The sequence below is a fragment of the Scyliorhinus canicula genome, chromosome 1 (genome assembly GCF_902713615.1).
Source record: "Scyliorhinus canicula chromosome 1, sScyCan1.1, whole genome shotgun sequence".
Lineage (NCBI taxonomy): Eukaryota > Metazoa > Chordata > Chondrichthyes > Carcharhiniformes > Scyliorhinidae > Scyliorhinus > Scyliorhinus canicula.
In genome coordinates, this window is record NC_052146.1 from 140,598,272 (window position 1) to 140,619,824 (window position 21,553).

Genomic DNA, 21,553 nt, shown 5'->3' on the forward strand with positions numbered 1-21,553 from the left:
CTGAGGTCGAGTGCTGAAATCCTCAATTAAAAATGGTATTAAAATTGGGGCTTAATAGTTCCACTAAATAATCTTCTTTTACCTATCACATCTATCAGGAAATAGTCAATTCCTATCAGTCCACACTTTTGATAAATCGAAAGATCAAGTGATATATATCACAATAAGATAAACGATATAATAAATACGATAGGATAGGTAAAAGCGCAAAGAATAACTCATTCATATTGTCATTGCAGTTTTAAACAATAGAGTGGGCAAGCATTGCATTATAAGCATTTCAGCAAAAATTATTAGAGTTCTTAAAGAATCATTATCATAAAATAACAATTGATTAATTAATTGAATTTGATTCTACTGATTCAGTATTAATCTATTAGCAATATGTTAATAATAGTCAAATAATTGATTGATCTGTCACATTTCAACAATAATATTGCATTTCTATTTCATCTAATCATGGTGCAGTGGGGTTAGTGTGAATCATTCTGACTGTTGGGCCCTTGCTTTCGATGAATAGTTGTTTAATGCACTTGATACATTGGTATGTTATGTAAATAGTGAATCCTGCTACACAGGAGAATAAGATTATTCTTACTGTGAACATTCCAGTGTGACCCAACAACCCGCAAAGTTTCTCCCAGATAGAGGTATCTGGGGGTGGCTCAAGTTTCTTGATTTCCTTTTGAATATGTGATGCCAGATCTTTAACTTACTGTGAGTTATCTGGAATGAAAGTGCAACACTCCGCACCAATCAAATTGTAATTCACCAATTTGAAATGGTTGTTGTTGAACTTTAAAGGTTTCATTTTCCAGTAATGTTTTAATCTGATCACATTGTTCAAATTTAGATTTTGCATCTTGTAATTCTTCAACAACTGCTGCTAGTTGATCTTTAGTGGACTTAAGGTCATGATCGAATTTAGTTTTTTGCGATTGTCTCTTGACGTTTGTGGAGCTGTGCCATTACTGCAAAAGACCATTTCATATGTTTTCCTCTATTTAAGCGTGTGGTTTTTCCCCATGCCCTCTTGATATTGTCAAGGGACCACTGCCCTTTGGGGATGTCATATTTTGACTCAATTTATATGGCTACTTCAGGCATGCCAAAATGTCTATAAATCAAAGATCTAAGATATCCCAATATATCATGAATAGAGACATCCAGTACAGCGCGACCTTCCTTGGAAGTAGTGGGAAGTAGTTCTTTACCATTTGAAAGTCCTGAATCTATTTTGGGAGTCAGGTCCACCATAAACTCAGCCTTACACCCAATTTTCTGGTCGCCACCACATTATGTGCAACTTGGGAAACTACCGTGACTATTTACCTTTCAGCCATGTGTTATTTTGAATTTAAACGCCCGACACCCGATTGAATAACTCAGTCTGAAAAAAGGTCCTTTCTAAGGGGTCGGAGCACTACTTGATGCGGCTTTAAGACTTTTAATGGATGGAAAAGATGTTTCTTATCCCATTCTAGCCGTTTTGCTTTGAGTCTTCCGTCCTTCTGGGCTTCCGTTAATGGTACGATCTTTGGTCTTCCGATGTCCTCCGATCGTCTCCGACTTGTTCTGATTTCGTCCGATTTTTTTCTCAGCGTTCCTCCCCTCTTCCGACTCCGCCAAATTGATGAGATCTACCATGTGGAATTAGCGAAGTTTAGCGACACTGAAATTCAGTAGCAATTGGAGTTAAACTTCTCGGATGCAAACAAGAATCTTTATTGCCTCTATTTGATTACAATTGAGAGAAACCTAAATCTATTCTCAATAAAGTCCAGCTAGCAAAAGGACTTAAAGAGAAGTAACTTATTAACAATTTAACTTTCAAAATAATACAGAAATGGTTTCTTGCTTATGGCAAAACAGCTTGCATTTACTTCAAGAGTTAGAGTGGAAAAGTGAAAATATGAAAAAATAGAGATAGCGAATAGTTAGATCAAAGTACAGGATGATCCCGGAATAAAGATGGCCGTACGGACCATTATGTTTTGTAGGAAATCTTATTCAGCCATCTACCTACACCTCTATGTCGTCCTAATTGGATTGGGTTAGAATCAAATGTATTTGATTCGATGGTTAGTTGTCAATCCTTAATGTGCAACGTAAGTTCTGAATATTTCATGTATGTTATGGATGTGATTCTGTGCTATTATCAAGACTAGTTTCTACTGGTTTCTACTGGTTTTCTGCTGGCTTCGCTTTATCCACATTATGAACAATAGTGCCTTCATGCTGTTATGGTGCCTGCTTCATCCTTGATCAGAGCACTAGTCCAGCTCATTTCTTAATGTCAAACTGTCTTTGAAAATATGTTTGTCAGAACAATAGCTTTTTCATAAAAATATATGCTTCGTAAAAATATTGTTTTAATCTCCAATGAGTTTATGCATGTCTCAGGCTTTTTGTGTCTCTGTTGAAGCTGTGTGTTTTATCATGACCTGAGGGCATGAGTGCTGAAATCCTCAATTTAAAATGGTATTAAAACTGGGGCTTTTACCTTTCATATCTATCAGGAAATAGACGATTCCTATCACTCTGGTTCTGATGTTTCAGCATCAGTGGTTGCCCTGTCTTCTGATGTGCCAGCATCAGTGGTAGCTTTGGAGAGGTCACTCACAACACCTAAGTCTTCTCTGGACTCTTCATCGTGGTCCTCTGAAGTACTGGTTGAGTGAATCTTTTCGACTAGCTGCAATCTTTCACAAGCAGCAACTCCAATCAATGACGATTTTTCACCCTCTATCACCTCGAAGTCCGATGGGCATCTCTTTTTTCCCATTCTTCATGTTGAGACAGCATGATCCCTTTGTGGATATCGTGTTACCAGTGGATTGCTTTATCAGAGGCTTTCCAATTGCTTGCTTTAAAGAGCGGTATGTGATAATAATTGTGTGTGCTCCTGTATCAATCGTAAATGGGATCAATTCTCTATCATGAATGCATCTGGAGGTGAATATGGTGAGCAATCCTCTCTATCCACTATGATTTTGTATTTTTTTCTCAGCACTCTGGCCTCTTTGCAATCACTATAAGACTGTTTAAATTTGGTTACTGGAATCGTTGCTGATAAACGACAGGATGCAAGGTGGTTCAGTTTGCCGCATTTGGAACAATATTTCCCTCTCGCCGGACAACTCTTTTGACTGTGGGCGTGTCCACAGTGTGTGCACGTCATCATGCTTGTGATGTCACATTCAAAATGGCCACCGGCTATTGTACCCAGTTTTCTTTGCTGCGACACAGCATTAATGACGTCAGCCATGTTTATCGATTTTGTGCTCTTTTTCGTAGCCACAAATTTGGCATATTCGCTCGATACCTGTTCGCTGGCCGTACACATATTTATAGCGTCTTCAATCGATAAAACCAGTCTTCTTAATTTTTTCTCGCTCACACGTTCATCGTTTATTCCGAACACAACTTTATCTCACAGCATAGACTCGGAGGCTGAGGAAAAATTATCAACTGCGCTCGCAGCTTTAGAGCTGTGATAACTGAATCAACAGACTCTCCCCTGAACTGCAGCCATTTGTTTCACATATAGCGCTCATAGAATTTTTTCACGATTGATAATCTCTGTAGCACCATGCTGTATTTATTTTTATCCTTATCTGTACTGAATTCAAACAAATTGAATAGCTCCTATGCTTGCTGTCCAGCCAAATTTAATAGGAGTGCTATTTTTCATCGGTCTGATACATTTTCAAATGCAGTGGCAGAAATAAAGACTTCAAACTGCTGCTTAATGAAAGCCCAGTTCTGGCATAGTTTGCCATGTGCCTTGAAGTGGTCAGGCTTCTTGAGACCATCCATCTTCTGATCAGTCTTTACCGTAGATTTTTTTTTGAGTTGTAACTTCTGAATTGCTTCTTCAAATCCAATGCCTAACCTAATCTAATTTATTTTTCTTTAAAGGAATACATTCCCGGTACCATGCGGTGTTCTTTCTGCTGCTTATTTCAGGGTGGTTGGCGTAGTGTCCGCAAAGACCACAGTATAGCTTTTATTTTAAAAAGCTATGATTTTATTTACACTACTAAATTGGGATTCAAGACTTAGTCCTTAAAGATACAGAACTGATCATAACATTTGACTACACTCATCCACTACTAATCTCACTACTGATATAAACTATAATCTAATCTTGCTCACATTATCAGATCTTATGATCTTCACTAGCTATCTCCTGCATCTCACCTAAGGTTGAGCATCACTGCCTCATATAGTTGTTTCTGTAGCTCCCTCTAGTGGCTACTCTCGACACTACATTCACCCTTGTAATGCTGATAGTAACGATAATACCACATACACTAATGTTGTAAAGTATTAACCAAACAGAAACAGATGAACATTGGAAAAAATACCTCAATTAGAATAAGTATTTAATCAGGTAGTTAATACAGGTCAGATTCTATTTCTTTCTGGCTTTCGATTAGCGTTTCTTTCTATATTTTACACATGCTTCGAGAGTGCCTGTGGGAATAAATTGCATTATTTTGTCAAGGCCCCAATCAAAACAAACTGTCCTTCACTAGTCTTGAAAAAGGAATCTGCCCAGTTTAAGATGAAGAAAATATCTTTAAATAATCTATTGTCTTATGTTTAAGATAGGGGCACAAATAGCCAGGTCCATTGAAATTAACCCTGCAAACATTATTGACCAACTGGCTATGAACAACAACTTTGTGTCAAGATCAAGTAATACCAGAATTAGGATTTTGGGAACCATCCTGTTTTTGTATATCAAGAGAAGTGAACCAGTTGTGCTCTATGTGCTCAGGGCCAGAAGCAGAATTCCTGTCGGTGCAAAGTTCTTGAGGTTGTGAAGTCTGTTGTGTAACCTTAAAAAGTATAATTTTGTTCTTTTACTCCTTTATGCAATAAACGTCGATATTATTTACTAATTCAGTGTCTTTGTTTGATGGTTCTCTCTCTGTTGAACTGTAGCAGATTCATTTGAGATCCAGTAATTAGGTCATGCACAGCTAAATTAAATCAAGTCTGAATACATCAAAACGTTCCCTAACTGTAGAGTGTTGCGTGTATGGCAGTTAACAATGAAAGCAAAGCACAGCGAAGAAACCTTCAGATACGCTAAGTTCAGAAGGTGCTGCATATTCAGCAAGATTGTTTTGGTCTGATTTAGTCAGTGATATACCAATTAATGTTTCTTCTTCTGTTTCCTGGTCATTTTTAACTCGTAATATATCGCACAAAAATCGATGTATGTTCTTCAGTATAAAAGCTGTGTTTTTCTTCCTATTCCTTTCTGCTGAAGCTATCATTACTTTGCTGGAATATAGTTATATGGGAGCTGGAAGCTCTTGGGAGTAAGCTGGTCATGGTACATCAACAAGTTATTTGGCCTTATGGGCAGTACGTCTAAGTCTAATGCTGTCCTCTCCCTCTGTAATTCCAGTAGACATCATTGAATGGCAATCAGGAGCAGAAACATTCAACAGGTTCGATAATGCACGACCCTGCAGCTGATCACCTACACTCTGCAACTGAAATCAGCTCATGTAAAATATGTGTTGCTGCTATTCACTGCCACAATAGTGTGAACCACTGGATGAGCCTGAATCCATCATTTCTGAAATTAAATATATTTGGTTAGTGTTATAGCTGTTCAATCTGTTATCGCTAACTTCCTCAAACAATCGATTCATGGGAGTCTCAGAGCAGGTTTGCGATTGTCTATTCAGGCACATCCTGGGAGAGATAGCGCAACAAGCATGCTCGCTGAACCAACTCTGTTGTTCAGAAAAGGTGACACCTTTATACCTTTTTTAACATGCAGTCACTGTTTAAAGTTTTGATCTAGTATTGCAAAACAAGCACTTTCACCTACCTTACAGGTACCTAGCTTATCTTGGTATTGTCTATTCTATCTCTCTGCTATCGATGTAACCATTACCTTCTGTTCCCAATTTTGTTATTGAATCCCTCTGACCTTGTGAGAGCACAGTTGCAGATTCTGCTGACTTGTGTTTGAAGATTCACAAAGGTCAATTAGAATTAGAATGTTTGTAACTGTCTGTGGCCTCTTCTCTGTTATTTTATTTGCACGCAAACCTAATTCTTAAATCACACTTAAACTTTACCTTTACTATCTATTTCCCTTTAAATTTCCTCCCTTTTGGCAGTTGGCGAATATTTAGCCCAGATAGCCGATGACATTGCTATTGCCTTTTCCCTTTATTCACCACCACTCTTGGTACTGGCCAGGTATCCAGATTTGGGTCGTAAAGGTACCAAGTCAAGCCATATGTATCAGTCAGCTCTTAAATTTAGTACTCTGGTCTCTTAATTCTCTTAATCTATTTCTCTGTATACTAAACCTTAACCTCCAACACCACTCTTTGTGCGATTTCTTGGTGATTTGGATCAGGCATGTCAGATACACAACCTTTATCAGCTGGGAAACTACTAGGGTATATGAGATAATTTGAATCCAATTTGTACAAATGAGCCCCAATTCCACAGATCCTCCCACAATGTAGAGGAATCAATTTGTTCAATGTCCTTTGCAAAGACTTTTGTTGTTAGCGTGTATAGTGTTATGATAGGGAGATATTAGTAACTTGGGTCCAGAAATGGGGTCCAAGTGGAGAAGGGCACAGGGCGCGGTCTATGAGTATGGGGAAAAGGCGAGCAGGATGCTGGCACACCAGCTTCGCAAACGAGATGCGGCTAGGGAGATTGGGGGAGTGAAGGAGAGGGGCGGGAAGGTAGTGCAGAAGGGGCAAGAAGTGAATGGGGTCTTCAGGGATTTTTACAAGGAGTTGTATCGGTCTGAGCCGCCGACGAGGAGAGGGGGAATGGAGGACTTCCTAAACAAATTGAGGTTCCCAAGGGTCCAGGAGGGGCTGGTAGAAGGGCTGGGGGCGCCAATAGGGCTAGAGGAGCTAGTCAAGGGAATAGGTCAGATGCAAGCGGGGAAGGCGCCGGGGCCAGATGGGTTCCCGGTGGAATTCTACAAGAAAAATGTGGACTTGGTGGGACCGGTACTGGTACGAGCCTTTAATGAGGCGCGAGAGGGGGGGGTTCTGCCCCCGACAATGTCGCAGGCTCTGATCTCCCTGATATTGAAGCGGGATAAAGACCCCGTGCAGTGCGGGCCCTACAGGCCTATCTCGCTTCTGAACGTGGATGCCAAGTTGCTGGCAAAGATCCTGGCAGCTAGAATAGAGGATTGTGTGCCAGGGGTAATCCATGAGGACCAGACGGGGTTCGTGAGGGGGCGGCAGCTCAACACGAACGTGCGGAGATTGCTGAATGTAATTATGATGCCGGCAGTGGAGGGTGAGGCTGAGATAGTGGTAGCGCTGGACGCGGAGAAGGCAGTCGATAGGGTGGAGTGGGAGTACCTGTGGGAGACGTTGGAACGGTTTGGGTTTGGGGAAGGGTTTATTAAGTGGGTGAAGTTGCTCTACTCGGCCCCGACGGCGAGTGTAGTGACAAACGGGAGGAGGTCGGAGTATTTCGGGCTCCACCGAGGGACCAGGCAGGGATGTCCCCTATCCCCCCTACTTTTCGCACTGGCGATTGAACCGTTGGCGATGGCACTGAGGGGTTCAGGGGGGTGGAGAGGACTGACTAGGGGAGGGGAGGAACATCGAGTATCGCTGTATGCGGATGATCTACTGCTGTACGTGGCAGACCCAGAAGGGGGAATGCCGGAGATAATGGAACTATTAGCAGAGTTTGGAGACTTTTCGGACTCCCCTTCAAGCGAGCAGGAAAGAGCTTTAGGTACTTAGGGGTGCAGGTGGCAAGGAACTGGGGGACCCTCCACAAGTTGAACTTTTCCAGGCTGGTGGAACAGATGGAGGAGGAACTTAAGAGGTGGGACATGGTACCGCTGTCGCTGGCGGGGAGGGTGCAGTCAATCAAAATGACGGTCCTCCCAAGGTTCTTGTTTTTATTTCAGTGCTTGCCCATCTTCCTCCCTAGGGCCTTCTTCAAAAAGGTGACGAGTAGCATCATGAGCTACGTGTGGGCGCACGGCACCCCAAGGGTGAGGAGGGTCTTTTTGGAGCGGAGTAGGGACAGTGGAGGGCTGGCACTACCCAATCTCTCGGGGTATTACTGGGCGGCAAATGTGTCAATGGTGCGCAAGTGGATGATGGAAGGGGAGGGGGCAGCTTGGAAACGAATGGAGAGGGCGTCCTGTGGCAACACAAGCCTGGGGGCCCTAGTAACGGCACCATGGCCGCTCCCCCCCACGAGGTACACCACGAGCCCGGTGGTGGCGGCCACCCTCAAGATATGGGGGCAGTGGAGGCGACACAGGGGGGAAATGGGAGGTCTGTTGGCGGCGCCAATAAGAGGGAACCATAGATTCATCCCGGGGAACATCGACGGGGGATTTCAGAGCTGGTACAGGGTGGGCATACGGCAGCTGAAGGACCTGTTTATAGAGGGGAGGTTTGCGAGCCTGGGAGGGCTGGAGGAGAAGTTTGAGCTCCCCCCGGGAAACATGTTCAGATATTTACAAGTGAAGGCATTTGCTAGGCGGCAGGTGGAGGGGTTCCCCCTGCTCCCCAGTCAGGGGGCGAGTGATAGGGTGCTCTCGGGGGTCTGGGTCGGAGGGGGGAAGATATCAGACATCTACAAGATAATGCAGGAGGCGGAAGAAGCATCAGGGGAGGAGCTGAAAGCCAAGTGGGAAGGGGAGCTGGGAGAGCAGATAGAAGACAGGACGTGGGCGGATGCACTGGAGAAGGTCAATTCTTCCTCCTCGTGTGCGAGGCTGAGCCTCATTCAATTTAAGGTGCTGCATAGAGCTCACATGACGGGGACAAGGATGAGCCGGTTCTTTGGGGGTGAGGACAGGTGTGTCAGATGTCTGGGAAGCCCAGCGAACCATGTGCATATGTTCTGGGCATGTCCGGTGCTGGAAGGGTTCTGGAAGGGGGTGGCAAGGACGGTGTCGAAGGTGGTGGGGTCCAGGGTCAAACCAGGATGGGGGCTTGCGATCTTTGGGGTTGGGGTAGAACCGGGGGTACAGGAGGCTAGGGAGGCCGGAATACTGGCCTTTGCGTCCCTAGTGGCTAGACGAAGGATATTAATTCAATGGAAGGACGCGAGGCCTCCAAGCGTTGAAACTTGGATTAACGATATGGCTAGCTATATTCAGCTAGAAAGGATCAAATTTGCCCTGAGAGGGTCGGTACAGGGATTCTCCAGGCGGTGGCAACCTTTCCTTGACTTTTTAGATCAGAGATAGGCGTTCGGGGTCGTGGCAGCAGCAACCCGGGGGGGGGGGGGGGGGGGGGAGGGGAGGGAGGGGGGGGCAGCAATGGTCGTGGGGGGACATGCACGACTGTAACGCGGGCAAGTCTGCTCGCTGCTCATGTCTGAAACTGTAGGCTGCCTTGTTTGTTAAGTTGTTGCTTGGGGGGGGGGGGGAGGACTGGTGCGCGCGAGAGGGCGGGCGAGGGAGGGATATTTGCCTAGAGGGATTGTGTTGTAAATAATTTAAAAATTAGTAGGGGTAAATGTCTGTATGGAAAAACTCTTTCAATAAAAATTATTTAAAAAAAAAAAAGAAATGGGGTCCAAGATGAAGCAGGCAATTTAGGGGTTAAACAGACTGAAGGAAAAGACTGCTAGCAGCAGAGTTAGAACGATAAGCCCAAAGTCCAAGTTATCTTGTTGCATTGAGATTTAACCTAATTAGTGGGAATACACAAGAAGTCCCAGTTCAGCCAGGATGATCCGCTCAAGATCCATTGTCATTCAGGACAACCTTGGTTGACCGGCAATCAGCCCGGCACAGAGTCTGATGACCTATTGTCCATCAATGGAAGGTTAGTTGCATATGAAGTTCTGTTGTAGAAAAGGGAGTGGGAAACCAGACAGCCCAGATAGCAATAATGGATTCAAGACAGGCTACCGCAGGGAGAACCTTTGTATGATGGGCTGGACGCAGCTTAGAGATATAGAGGGAAGAAATATTGTTTTGCACAGTTACAGACAAGGCTGTGAACAAGGCCGTAGCATGACAAGAAACCAAGAATCACCACTTAAACTCAATCTCCATACAATTAACAACAATTAACGCGGTGACTCCCTATCTAATCCCATCCCCGTCTGATCTAACGGCCTCCCCAGCAAGTGGACACGGGGGTGCCAATTAACATTCTTTTTTTAAAATGTGAAGTTGGCAGAAGGGCTGCTGCGGCATCCCGAGGAGGTAAGTAGCCAGCTTCGCTCCTGGGCAAAGTGCCCAGGGTACTGGGGTTGCTGCCCTGGTGCTCAGAGGGGGGTGAGGCAGCCACCAGGGGGCCAGCCTCAGTCAGGGTGGGTCCCATCAGTGGGGGCTGGGTGAGCAGGGGGGTGGGTAGTCACACATGGCCTGGGCTAGGCTTGGGGACGGGGAGATAGGTGTCTCAGCGCCCGAGGGTCCAACACGCCAACACCTGGACCACGTGGTCTCATCCTAGCAGCAGCTCCAGGACCTGCCCGCCTATCCCACTGACCACCCACATCTCCCACAGACCACAGGGACTTCTGGCTGCGTGGATGAAGGCTATTGATAATTGGAAATTGGCAATCATAATTAAATGCGCATTTCACACATCCCACGTGTATCCCCGTGGGTAGGCGTGCCATGTACATGTGGGGGATATTGCCTAGCATCCCAATCAGACCGTGATGCCTGGGCACTGTGCCTGCACACTGCGAAAGGCAACACCTAGGCCACAGTGGCCAACATCTGAACACCCAGGGGCTGGGCCCCATTACCAGGGGCATATCAGTGACCATAGTGTGGGTGTGTGCACTGAGAAGGGAACCAGCGCCCTGTCCAGTTAATGTTACGTGCAGGTGTCTGGCGTACCGGGTCTGGGGTCCGGTGAGCCGGGGCCCCCATGGCGGCTGACCATGCGTCAGATGGGCGTTTCGGATGGGGGTGTGGGAGGAGCAATAGGTGGACTGGAGGGTTCTGGGGTGGAAGACACCAGTTGCCAGTCTCCCACCCTCTCCAATTCCTTGCTGATATTGCATGAGATGAACGATACTTGAACCCGTGTGACTTGCCCTAGTGGTGCTGCTGGCACGCCAGGCCGCCAGATGCCAGAGGAGGCAGCGGCATCAGCATCAACAGAGACTCGAGGCGGTAGCCCATGTGCAGGGTCCCACCCCACACCCTGAGGACCCGGCCGCCCATTCAGCCAGCGAGTGACTTCAAGGAGTAAGCCCACAATGGCCCAAGGTGTACAGGCATCGCTGGTCTTTTGAACAAATAATGGGCAGCGTGTGCCACAGGAGTCTCCACCGCAACAAGTGGATGGTGCGGCACCTGTGCCATGTACACATGGACTTGGCAGCATGTGGAGGAGGAGGATACCCATTCCCGGTGCCATCAAGGCCACTGCAGCCCTAGACCTCTGCCTCAGGATCATTTCAGGGCTCGAGAGGGGACTCGTGTGGCACTTAACAAGCTACAGCTCACAAATGAAGTCACAGATGCCCTATTTGCCCGGGCAGAAAACTATGTCAACTTTGACATGGACCAGGCCAAAGAGGATGCCCGGGAAGCAGGATTCTTGACCATCAAGAGCCCCAGGTCCAGGGACTAATAGATGGCACGCAAATCACCTTGAGTGCATTGGGACATCAAGTGCCCAACAGCAAGGGCTTCCCTGAATTCCCTGAATGTCCAGGTCATTTGCAACCACCATGTACTTATGTGCAAGCTCCCCAGGGAGTGTGTACGGCAGCTACATCCTTGGAAGTCAGACATCCCCAGCCTCTTTGAAGACCACCCCAGGATGGCCAGTTAGCTCTTGGGATAAGAGATACCACTGAGGACCTGGCTAATGACACCAGTATGGAGGCTATTGACCAATGCGGAGACCCGATACAACGAGTCCCATGGGGCCACCCACTCTGTCATTGAGCAGTGCAGCAGATTCCTCAAAATGCAGTTATGATGCCTCGACCACTCTGGCAGTGCAGTGCAGTACAGCCTCCAGAAGATCGCCCACTTTGAGGTGGTCTGCTGTGTCCCCCACAACCTGACACAGCAGCGGAGTGACGTGCTGGAGGTGGAGGGGGAGGAATATATAGCCACCTCCGAGGAGAAGGAGGAGGACGAGGAAATGCTGGACCAGGAGGGGCTGGAGGACGAGATCAGGGAGGACACCCAGGTCCAGCTGGAGGATGCAGTCCAGGTGGGAGCGGCAAGAATACGGCAATCCCGGAGGACCAAGGAGACCCTCATCCCCGTCCATTTCACATAGGACATGGCTTCACCCGTCTTTACCCCTCTCCCGAAAGCCCACCTTCCCCCTTCCCATCCCCCTCACCCCATCCAAGGGGGGATGGGAGTAGGAGTTCAGGACCACCGTGTGCGGAGAAATGGGGCATGGAATTGGTGCTTAGTCCGCATTCACAGAATCATAGAATTTACAGTCCAGAAGGAGGTCATTTTGCCCATCGAATCTGTACCAGCGCTTGGAAAGAGCACCCTACTTAAGTCCATACCTCCACCCTATGCCCGTAATCCAGTACCTCCTCCCAATCCTTTTTGGTCACTAAGGGCAATTTATCATGGCCAATCCACCTAACCTGCACATCTTTGGACTGTGTGAGGAAACCGGAGCAGCCGAAGGAAACCCACGCAGACACGGGGAGAACAGTCAGGGTCGCACAGAAAGTAACCCAGGCGGGAATCGAACCTGGGACGCGGGCACTGTGAAGCAATAGTGCTAACCACTGTGCTACCGTTCTGCATTGTGAAAGGAAATGCAAGAGGCGTCATTTTGGTCGAGGTCAACAGATTTTAATGATGTACATATGTGTCCCAACTGCCTGACACTCCTGATAGTGCCACCCCATTCTCCCCACCGCGCACAGATCCTCCCGCCGCACACCCCCCTTTATCCTACTTCCCCTTACTCCCCGCCCCCCCCCCCCTCTCCCCCCCCCCCAGTGCCCTCTCAGTGATCCTTGATGTGCTTAGAATTCCATACTCCACCGCTGCATCTAGGTGTGCCACCAGGATGCACATCAGAGGTGGAGGCAGTCTGCTGCTTAACCGCGTCCCTTGGCTTTCGATGCCTCCGGCAGGTGTCCTCTGAGGGTTCTGGGGCCAGTGGGCCCAGCGCACTTGTAGTCGGCACATGCCCCACTGTGCCAACACTGTTCTGGGTGCTGATTGTGAAATGCGCCATTGTCAGGGGAGTGGAAGTCGGGGGAGCTGGTGGCCACCATCCCCACTCTATAGGATGACTCCGGGTTGACATCCAGCACACCCTTCTCCTAGTTGGTGACCATAGGGCCCTGGGGTTCACCTCGGGCTACTCCTGCGTCATCTGGATCTGCCAGCCCAGGCAGATCCCCAATGTCTGCAGCATTGTGTTGACACCCTCAGCAATGCTCCTCAGTGACTGGAACATGTGCCCCAGTGACAGGGACGTGCTCTGCAGCACCTCAGCTATGCCCACGTGAGACTGTAACATGCTCTACAGTGCCTTGGCTATGCCCACCTAGGTCTGGGACATGCTGTCAAGGCACTCAGCCATGGCCGTCACTAACTGAGACACGCTGCGGACACCTCCACTAATGCTGCTGACTTCGTGCACCAGGCTCCCCACTGCGGTCGCCACCCTAGTAGTGTTGGCCTTGGTTCCACGCATTGCCAGAGCCATCTCCTGCACCTGTAGCCTCTGGGCCTCCTCCAATCGGCTATGGACCTGCTGGAGTGTCACTGACACCCCCCCCCCCCCTCTGAATCTCACAGCCACACGCTATGGTCTGCATCAACTCTATGCAAACCTGGTTGAAAGGCTCAGCATCAAACTGGAACCCAGGTGGGTCCTGGGATCCAGCAGCCCTGATACTCCTGTCTCAGCTGGGTGTTGCTGCTTCCACCTGGTGTGCATCAGATCTGTGTGGTGCTCACCAGAATGTGACCCACAATCCTGACCATGACTGTTGCTCACCGAGGTGCGTGTCTCCGCACTGGTGGAGGTAGGGGATGACAGCTGTAACACATCTATGGTGGCATCCTTGGAGCTGTCCTCTTGGATGTTCTCTTGAGAGGTGGAGGAAGGGCATTCCAGATGGGCCGGAGCCGTCGGCTGCAATTCCTGTGGGATAATGGATATGTGGTCAGTGGGAGGGATGGATCAGTCTGAATGGCATTAATTACTCACATTTGACAGGTCATTTGGTGGGGGCCAGTGGATCCTCACCTCTCTGCCTTGCGCCAGTCTCTACGCTGGTCACTGCTCTATCCTCGGCCAGCCCCCGACCTCCAGGACCCGTAACTCATAGGGGGTGAGGACTCTGCTATCCGGAACCCTGCCACCCATCTGTACCCTCTCCCGTCGGTTGTGGGCCAACTTCACCTCCGGAGACACAGAGGGGACAGTGGTAGCCGCACGCATGATTTATCACAGGAGATAGGTGCTGGGGGTTGGGGGAAGGGGCTTGTGGAGATGGGCCTTCGGTGGGGGCTGGATGGGAAGTGTGGGGGTGTGTGATCGGGTGAATGAGGAAGAGAGTGTGGGGGGGTTGGGAATGGGGAGTATAGAGGAGTTGGGGAGCAAACGGGGTGGGGGTCCGGTGTAAACTCACCAGAGCGGCCCGGTGGAGATGGGTGACCTTCTTGCAGCACTGGGTGGTGCTGGTCTTTCTGCTCACACCGACTGGCCTCTGCTACTTCCAGTAGTCTGTGCAGGTTGGCATTGCCGAATCATGGGGCTGGTCGTTTCGGCAGCATGGCTGCGAGCAGTGTGCAGTTGGCTATGCAGGATCGGTTTAAGTGCTGCCCTCCCATTTTAGCGGGGGATTGGCGAGCGTGATCCCAGCAAATCTTCCGGTGGGACCATGATTTGCAGTGAGAAGCCCATGGGGCCTCGTTAAATGGACAAATTAATCTTTTACCATTGTGATGGTCTCGCTGGGCCGAGAGACGGGAAGCTTGCGGCAGTTCCCACTCGTTACCACACTTAGAAACATTTCCGTTAAATCATGCCCTGTGTTGTGCAACAGGAACTCATGTGATAAGGTTAAGAAACTGCATGTAATCTGTTAGTGTTAGAGTATGATATATAAGTTTAAATATTGTTTTCTTTTCTTTTGATTCAATAAGTTTTGTTTATAAAATAATCAAGCCTTGTTTCTTATCTATCATACTGGAACTACTGGGGAGGTGACGGAATCATGGTAGTGTCACCGGACGAGTAATCCAGAGACCCAGGATAATGATCTGGGGACCCAGGTTGGAATCCCACCACAGCAGGTTGTAGAATTTAAACTCAATAAGATATCTGGAATTAAAAGTTTAATGATGACCATGAAACCATTGTCGATTGTGGTACAAACTCATCTGGTTCACTAATGTCCTTCAGGGAAGGAAATCTGCCATCCTTACCTGCTATGGCCTACATGTGACTCCAGACAAACAGCAATGTGGTTGACTCAGAAATGGCCTAGCAAGCCACTCAGTTGTATTCAACCGCTACGAAAACACAAAAAAGGAATGAAACTGGACGCACCACCCGGCATCGACCCAGGCTGCAGAAATAACAGCGACAAACCCAACCCTGCCTACCCTGAAAGGTCCTCCTTACTAACATCTGGGGGCTTGTGCCAAAGTTGGGAGAACTGTCTCACAGACTGGTTAAGCAGCAGCCTGACATAGTCATACTCACAGAATCATATATTACAGACAATGTCCCAGACGCCACCATCACCATTCCTGGGTCAGGAGGAGGATGTGCTGGAAATTTTGAAAAGCATCAGGATAGATAAGTCCCCTGGGCCTGACAGGATATACCCAAGGTTACTGCGAAAAGCAAGGAGGGAGATTGCTGCGCCGTTGGCAATGATCTTTCCATTCCCCCTCTCCACTGGAGTAGTACCGGATGATTGGAGGGAGGTGAATGTTGTTCCCTGTTCAAGAAAGGCAACAGGGAAATCCCTGGGAATTACAGACCCATCAGTCTTATGTCTGTGGTGAGCAAAATATTGGAAAGGATTCTGAGAGATAGGATTTATGATGATTTAGAAAAACATAGTTTGATTAAAGATAGTTAGCATGGCTTTGTGAGGGGCAAATCATGCCTCACAAGCCTCATTGAATTCTTTGAGGATGTGACGAGACACATTGATGAAGGTCGGGCAGTGGATGTGGTGTATATGGATTTCAGTAAGGCATTTGATAAGGTTCCTCATGGTAGGCTCAATCAGAAAATTAGGGACATGGGATACAGGGAAATCTGGCTGTCTGGATACAGAATTGGCTGGCCGAAAGAAGACAGTGAGTGTTAGTGGATGGAAAGTATTCCGCCTGGGGGTCATTGACCAGTAGTGTCCCGCAAGGATCTGTTCTGGGACCTCTGCTCTTTGTGGTTTTTATAAATGACTTGGTTGAGGAAGTGGAAGGGTGGGTTAGTAAGTGTGCCGATGACACGAAGGTTGGGGGAGATGTAGATAGTGTTGAGGGTTGTTGCAGGTTACAACAGGACATTGACAGGATGCAGAGCTGGGCTGAGAAATGGCAGATGGAGTTCAACCTTGATAAATGTGAAGTGATTCATTTTGGAAGGTCGAATTTGAATGCTGAATACAGGGTTAAAGGCAGGATTCTTGGAAGTGTGGAGGAACAGAGGGATCTTGGGGTCCACGTACATTGATTCCTCAAAGTTGCCACCCAGGTTGATAGGGTTGTTAAGAAGGCATATGGTGTGTTGGCTTTTATTAACAGGGGGATTGAGTTTAAGAGCCATGAGGTTTTGCTGCAGCTTTATAAAACCCTAGTTGGACCACACTTGGAATATTGTGTCCAGTTTTGGTCACCTCATTATAGGAAGGATGTGGATGCTTTGGAGAGGGTAGAGAGGAGATTTACCAGGATGCTGCCTGGACTGGAGAGCATGTCTTATGAAGAAAGGTTGAGAGATCTAGAGCTTTTCTAACTAGAGCGAAGAAGGCAGAGAGGTGACTTGATAGAGATGTACAAGGTGATGAGAGGCATGGATAGAGTGGGCAGCCAGAGGTTTTACCCCAAGGTGGAAATGGCTGTCACGAGGGGACATAATTTTAAGGTGATTGGAGGAAGGTATAGGGGAGATGTCAGAAGTAGAGGGCAGGGTTCTCCCAGCCCCGCACTGGGCCAGAGAATCTCCCCAACCGCTCCACGCAGCCCCGACACTGGCCCGCGATTCTCCTCGGAGCGGAGAATCAACGCCATTGGCGCCGATGCATTTGGCGCGGTCACGGGCCGCTCTGCGCGGCCGGGCTGCTGATTCTCCAGCCTGGATGGGCCGAGCGGCCGCTCTAAAAAGGCAGAGTCCCGCCGGCGCCGTCCACACCTGGTCGCAGGTGGTGGGAACTCTGCGCGCAGGGTAGGGGGGCGGCCTGTGGGCGGGAGGGATGCTCTGACCCCGGGGGGGGGGGGGGGGGGGGGGGGGGGGGGGGGGGGGGGGGGGGGGCCTCCGATGGGGCCTGGCCTGCGATCGGGGCCCACCAATCGGCGGGCTGGCCTCTCGCTCCCTGAGCCTATTTTCTTACACACCGGCCCCTGAACTCCCGCGCTATGTTGTGTCAGGACCGGCACATTGAGGGAGGCCACCGTGCATGCGCGGGTTGGTGCGGCGCACGGTTCATAGACATAGAACATAGAACAGTACAGCACAGAATAGGCCCTTCGGCCCTCAATGTTGTGCCGAGCCATGATCACCCTACTCAAACCCACGTATCCACACTATACCCGTAACCCAACAACCCCCCCCCCCCTTAACCTTACTTTTATTAGGACACTACGGGCAATTTAGCATGGCCAATCCACCTAACCCGCACATCTTTGGACTGTGGGAGGAAACCGGAGCACCCGGAGGAAACCCACGCACACAGGGGGAGGATGTGCAGACTCTACACAGTTCGTGCCGGGATGGGAGGCTGGAGCGGCGTGAACCGCAACAATGCCGCGCTGACCCCCTGTAGGGGCCAGAATCAGTACTCCCAGCGGCCCGTTCACGCCGTCGTGAAACGCAACAGCGTTTCCAACGGCGTGGACACTCTGCTGCCAAATGGGAGAATCCCGCCGAGGTTCTTTACACAGAGAGTGGCGGGTGCGTGGAATGCACTGCCAGCAGAGGTGGTGGAGTCAGAGTCATTAGGGACATTTAAGTGACTCTTAGACAGGCACATGGACAGCAGTAAATTGAAGGGGTGTAGGTTAGGTTGCTCTTAGATTAGGATAAATGGTCGGCAAATCATCATGGGCTGAAGGGCCTGTACTGTGCTGTACTGTTCTATGTTCGATGGTCTTCTATGTTCGATGTCCTGTCTCACTGGCAGGATAGACCTGTTGTGTTTTGTGACCTTGCCTTTGCAATGATTCACACAGAACTGCTAGTCACTTAACTAGAATGATGATTTATTGACTTACACGTGGTAAGGTAATCATCAGAATGCTATACAGACTAAGTTACTTTTGGGCCGTCAGCAACAGCAGAATTGTACTCAATCACAATCTGCAACCTCATATCCCAGTATATCCCCCACACTACCATTACCACCAAGCCAGGGGATCAACTCAAGATCAATAAAGAATGCAGGAGAGCTTGCCAGGAGCTCCATCAGGCATACCGAAAAATGAGGTGTCGACCTGGTGAAGCCAGGACTACTTGTGCCAAACAGCATAAGCAGCAAGTAATAGACAGAGCTAAGTGATTACACAACAAACGCATTGGATTTAAGCTCTGCAGTCTTACCACATACAGCTGTGAATGGTGATGGACAATTAAACAACTCACTGGAGGAGGAGACTCCACAAAAATCCCCATCCGCAATGACAGATGAGCCCAGCACATATGTGCAAAAGACAAGGCTGAGGCATTCGCAACAATCTTCAGCCAGTAGTGCCAAGTTGATGATCCATCTCGGTCTCCTCCGGAGGTCCCCAGCATCACAGATGTCAGTCTTCAGCCAATACTATTCACTCCATGTGATATCAAGAAACCGCTGAAGGCACTGGATGCTGCAAAGGCTATAAGCAATGACAATATCCCGGCAATAGTACTGAAAACCTGTGCTCCAGAACTGGCCGCAGCCCTAACCAAGCTGTTCCAGTACAGCTACAACACTGGCATCTACCTGGCAAAGTGTAAAATTGCCTGGGTGTGCCCTGTGCACATGAAACAGGATACATCCAACCCAGCCAATTACAGCCCTATCAGTCTACTCTTATTTGGCAATAATGTGCTCACGGATGCTCAGTTTGGGTTCTGCCAGGGTCACTCAGCTCCTGACGTCATTACAGTTTTGGTTCAAACATGGATAAAAGAGCTGAATGCCCGAGATAAGGTGAGAGTGACTGCCCTTGACATCAAGGTAGCATTTGACTGAGCATGGCATCAAGGAACCTCAGCAAAACTGGAATCAATGGGAATCCGGGGGTTGGAGTCATACCTGGCACAAAAGAAGATGGTTGTGATGGTTGGAGGTCAATCATATCAGCTCCAGGACATCACTGCAGGAGTTCCTCAGGGTAGTGTCCTCAGCCCAACCATCTACAGCTGCTTCATCAATGACCGCCATTCTATCATAACGTCAGAAGTGGGGACATTTGCAGATGACTGCACAATCTTCAGCTCCATTTGCGACTCCTCAGACACTGAAGCAGCCATGTCCAAATGCAGCAAGACCTGGACAATATCCAGGCTTGGACTAACAAGTGGCAAGTTACATTCACGCCACACAAGTGCCAGGCAATGGCCATCTTCTACAAGAGAGGATGTAACTACCGCCCCTTGACATTCATTGGCATTGCCATCGCTCAATCCCCCACAATCATTATCCAGGCGGTAACCATTGATCAAAAACTGAACTGGACTAGCCACATTAATACTGTGGCTGCCAGGGCTGGTCAAAGGCTAGGATACCTATGGCGAGTAACTCACCTCCTGACCCCTTTAAGCCTGTCCACCGTCTGCAAGGTGTACAGAAGTCAGAAGTGTAATAGAATACTTTCCACTTGCCTGTATGGGTGTAGCTCCAACACTCAAGAAGCTCGATACATAGAACATGTACAGATACATATAACATACAGTGCAGAAGGAGGCCATTTGGCCCATCGAGTCTGCACCTACCCACTTAAGCCCTCACTTCCACCCTATCCCCATAACCCAATAACCCCTCCGAAACTTTTTTGGACACTAAGGGCAATTTAGCATGGCCAATCCACCTAACGTGCTTGTCTTTGGACTGTGGGCGGAAACTGTGGCACCCAGAGGAAACTCCCGCAGACACGGGGAGAACGTGCAGACTCAGCACAGACAGTGAACCAGCGGGGAATTGAACCTGGGACCTTGGCGCTGTGAAGCCACAGTGCTAACCACAGGTGCTATGGTGATACTATCCAGGACAAAGCAGCCCGCTTGATTGCTCCCCCTTCCACAAACATTCAAACCCTTCACCACCAATGAACAGCAGCCATGTGCACCATCTACAGGATGCAATGCAGTAACTCACCAAGGTTCCTTAGACAGCACCTTCCAACCCCACAACCACTACCATCTAGAAGGACAAGAGCAGCAGATACTGGGAACCCCACCATCTGGAGGTTCTCCCCAAGTCACTCACCACCCTGACTTGGAAATATATCACTGTTCCTTCACTGTCGCTGGGGCAACATCCTGGAACTCCCTCCCTAACAACACAGTGGGTGTACCTACACCTCAAGGATGGCAGCGGTTCAAAAAGGCAACTCACCACCACCTTCTGAAGGGCAACTAGGAATGGGCAATAAACTGCCGAACCAGCAATGCCAATATCTGTAAATTACTTTTAAAAAGGAACAAACCGATCTTTCCATACCGATATAAAACATCACGCATCTGATCCAGACGCATAGCCACTGTTGAGAGCTGACCAGGCGTCCGTATCAAATTGGGAACTCGTGGCCGGGTTTTTTATGCATAATTCCTTGTTTGGCTTGAGGTTAGCGAACTTAAAGAGAGTGAGTGTGTGTGAATCGATTGCATTCTTTCCGCATTTGAAATACTGAATAGGGAGTGACTGGAAATGGCCATTGCAGTTGTAAAAGATGTCCTGGGGTGGAGGAAATCACTCTAGAGGATTTAAAATGGGAATCAAAAGCAAAGCTGTTGAGTGTGGCAGAGAAACTACAGTTAGCACTGTCAAAAGGGGCAAAAAAGGCAGAGATACTAAAAGCCATAGTTCGATATTTAAACTTACCAGCGACACATTCTAACCCATCAGAATTAGCTTGACTCCAACTAAAAATGAAAGAATTGGAAATGCAGCAAAAACTGAGAGAAATGAAGCAGTCAAATGAAGCAAAGCAGAAAGAAAGAGAATCTGAACTTTGGAAACTGGCACTGCAAGGAGAGCAGCAACTTAGAGTGTTGGAGGTAAAGGCAGGAGCTGAGGAAGTTTTAGGAGAAAAAGAAATACCACCTAGTCAAAAGATTAGTAGGAACATGTTTAAATATACACAAGCCTTGCCACAATTCAATGATAATGATGTTGAAGCATACTTTATATTCTTTGAGAAAGTAGC

General features: G+C 48.3%; 1 long non-coding RNA gene across 1 annotated transcript in view; it reads right to left on the reverse strand.

Moving 5' to 3' along the window:
* Nucleotides 1-1,597: 1,597 nt before the first annotated feature.
* The window catches only part of LOC119968033, a 43,500-nt gene continuing 23,544 nt past the window's right edge, over nucleotides 1,598-21,553 (reverse strand). Inside the window, exon 2 of the long non-coding RNA XR_005461098.1 lies at nucleotides 1,598-1,640. This is a non-coding gene — a long non-coding RNA (uncharacterized LOC119968033). The remainder of the gene's footprint in view (nucleotides 1,641-21,553) is intronic.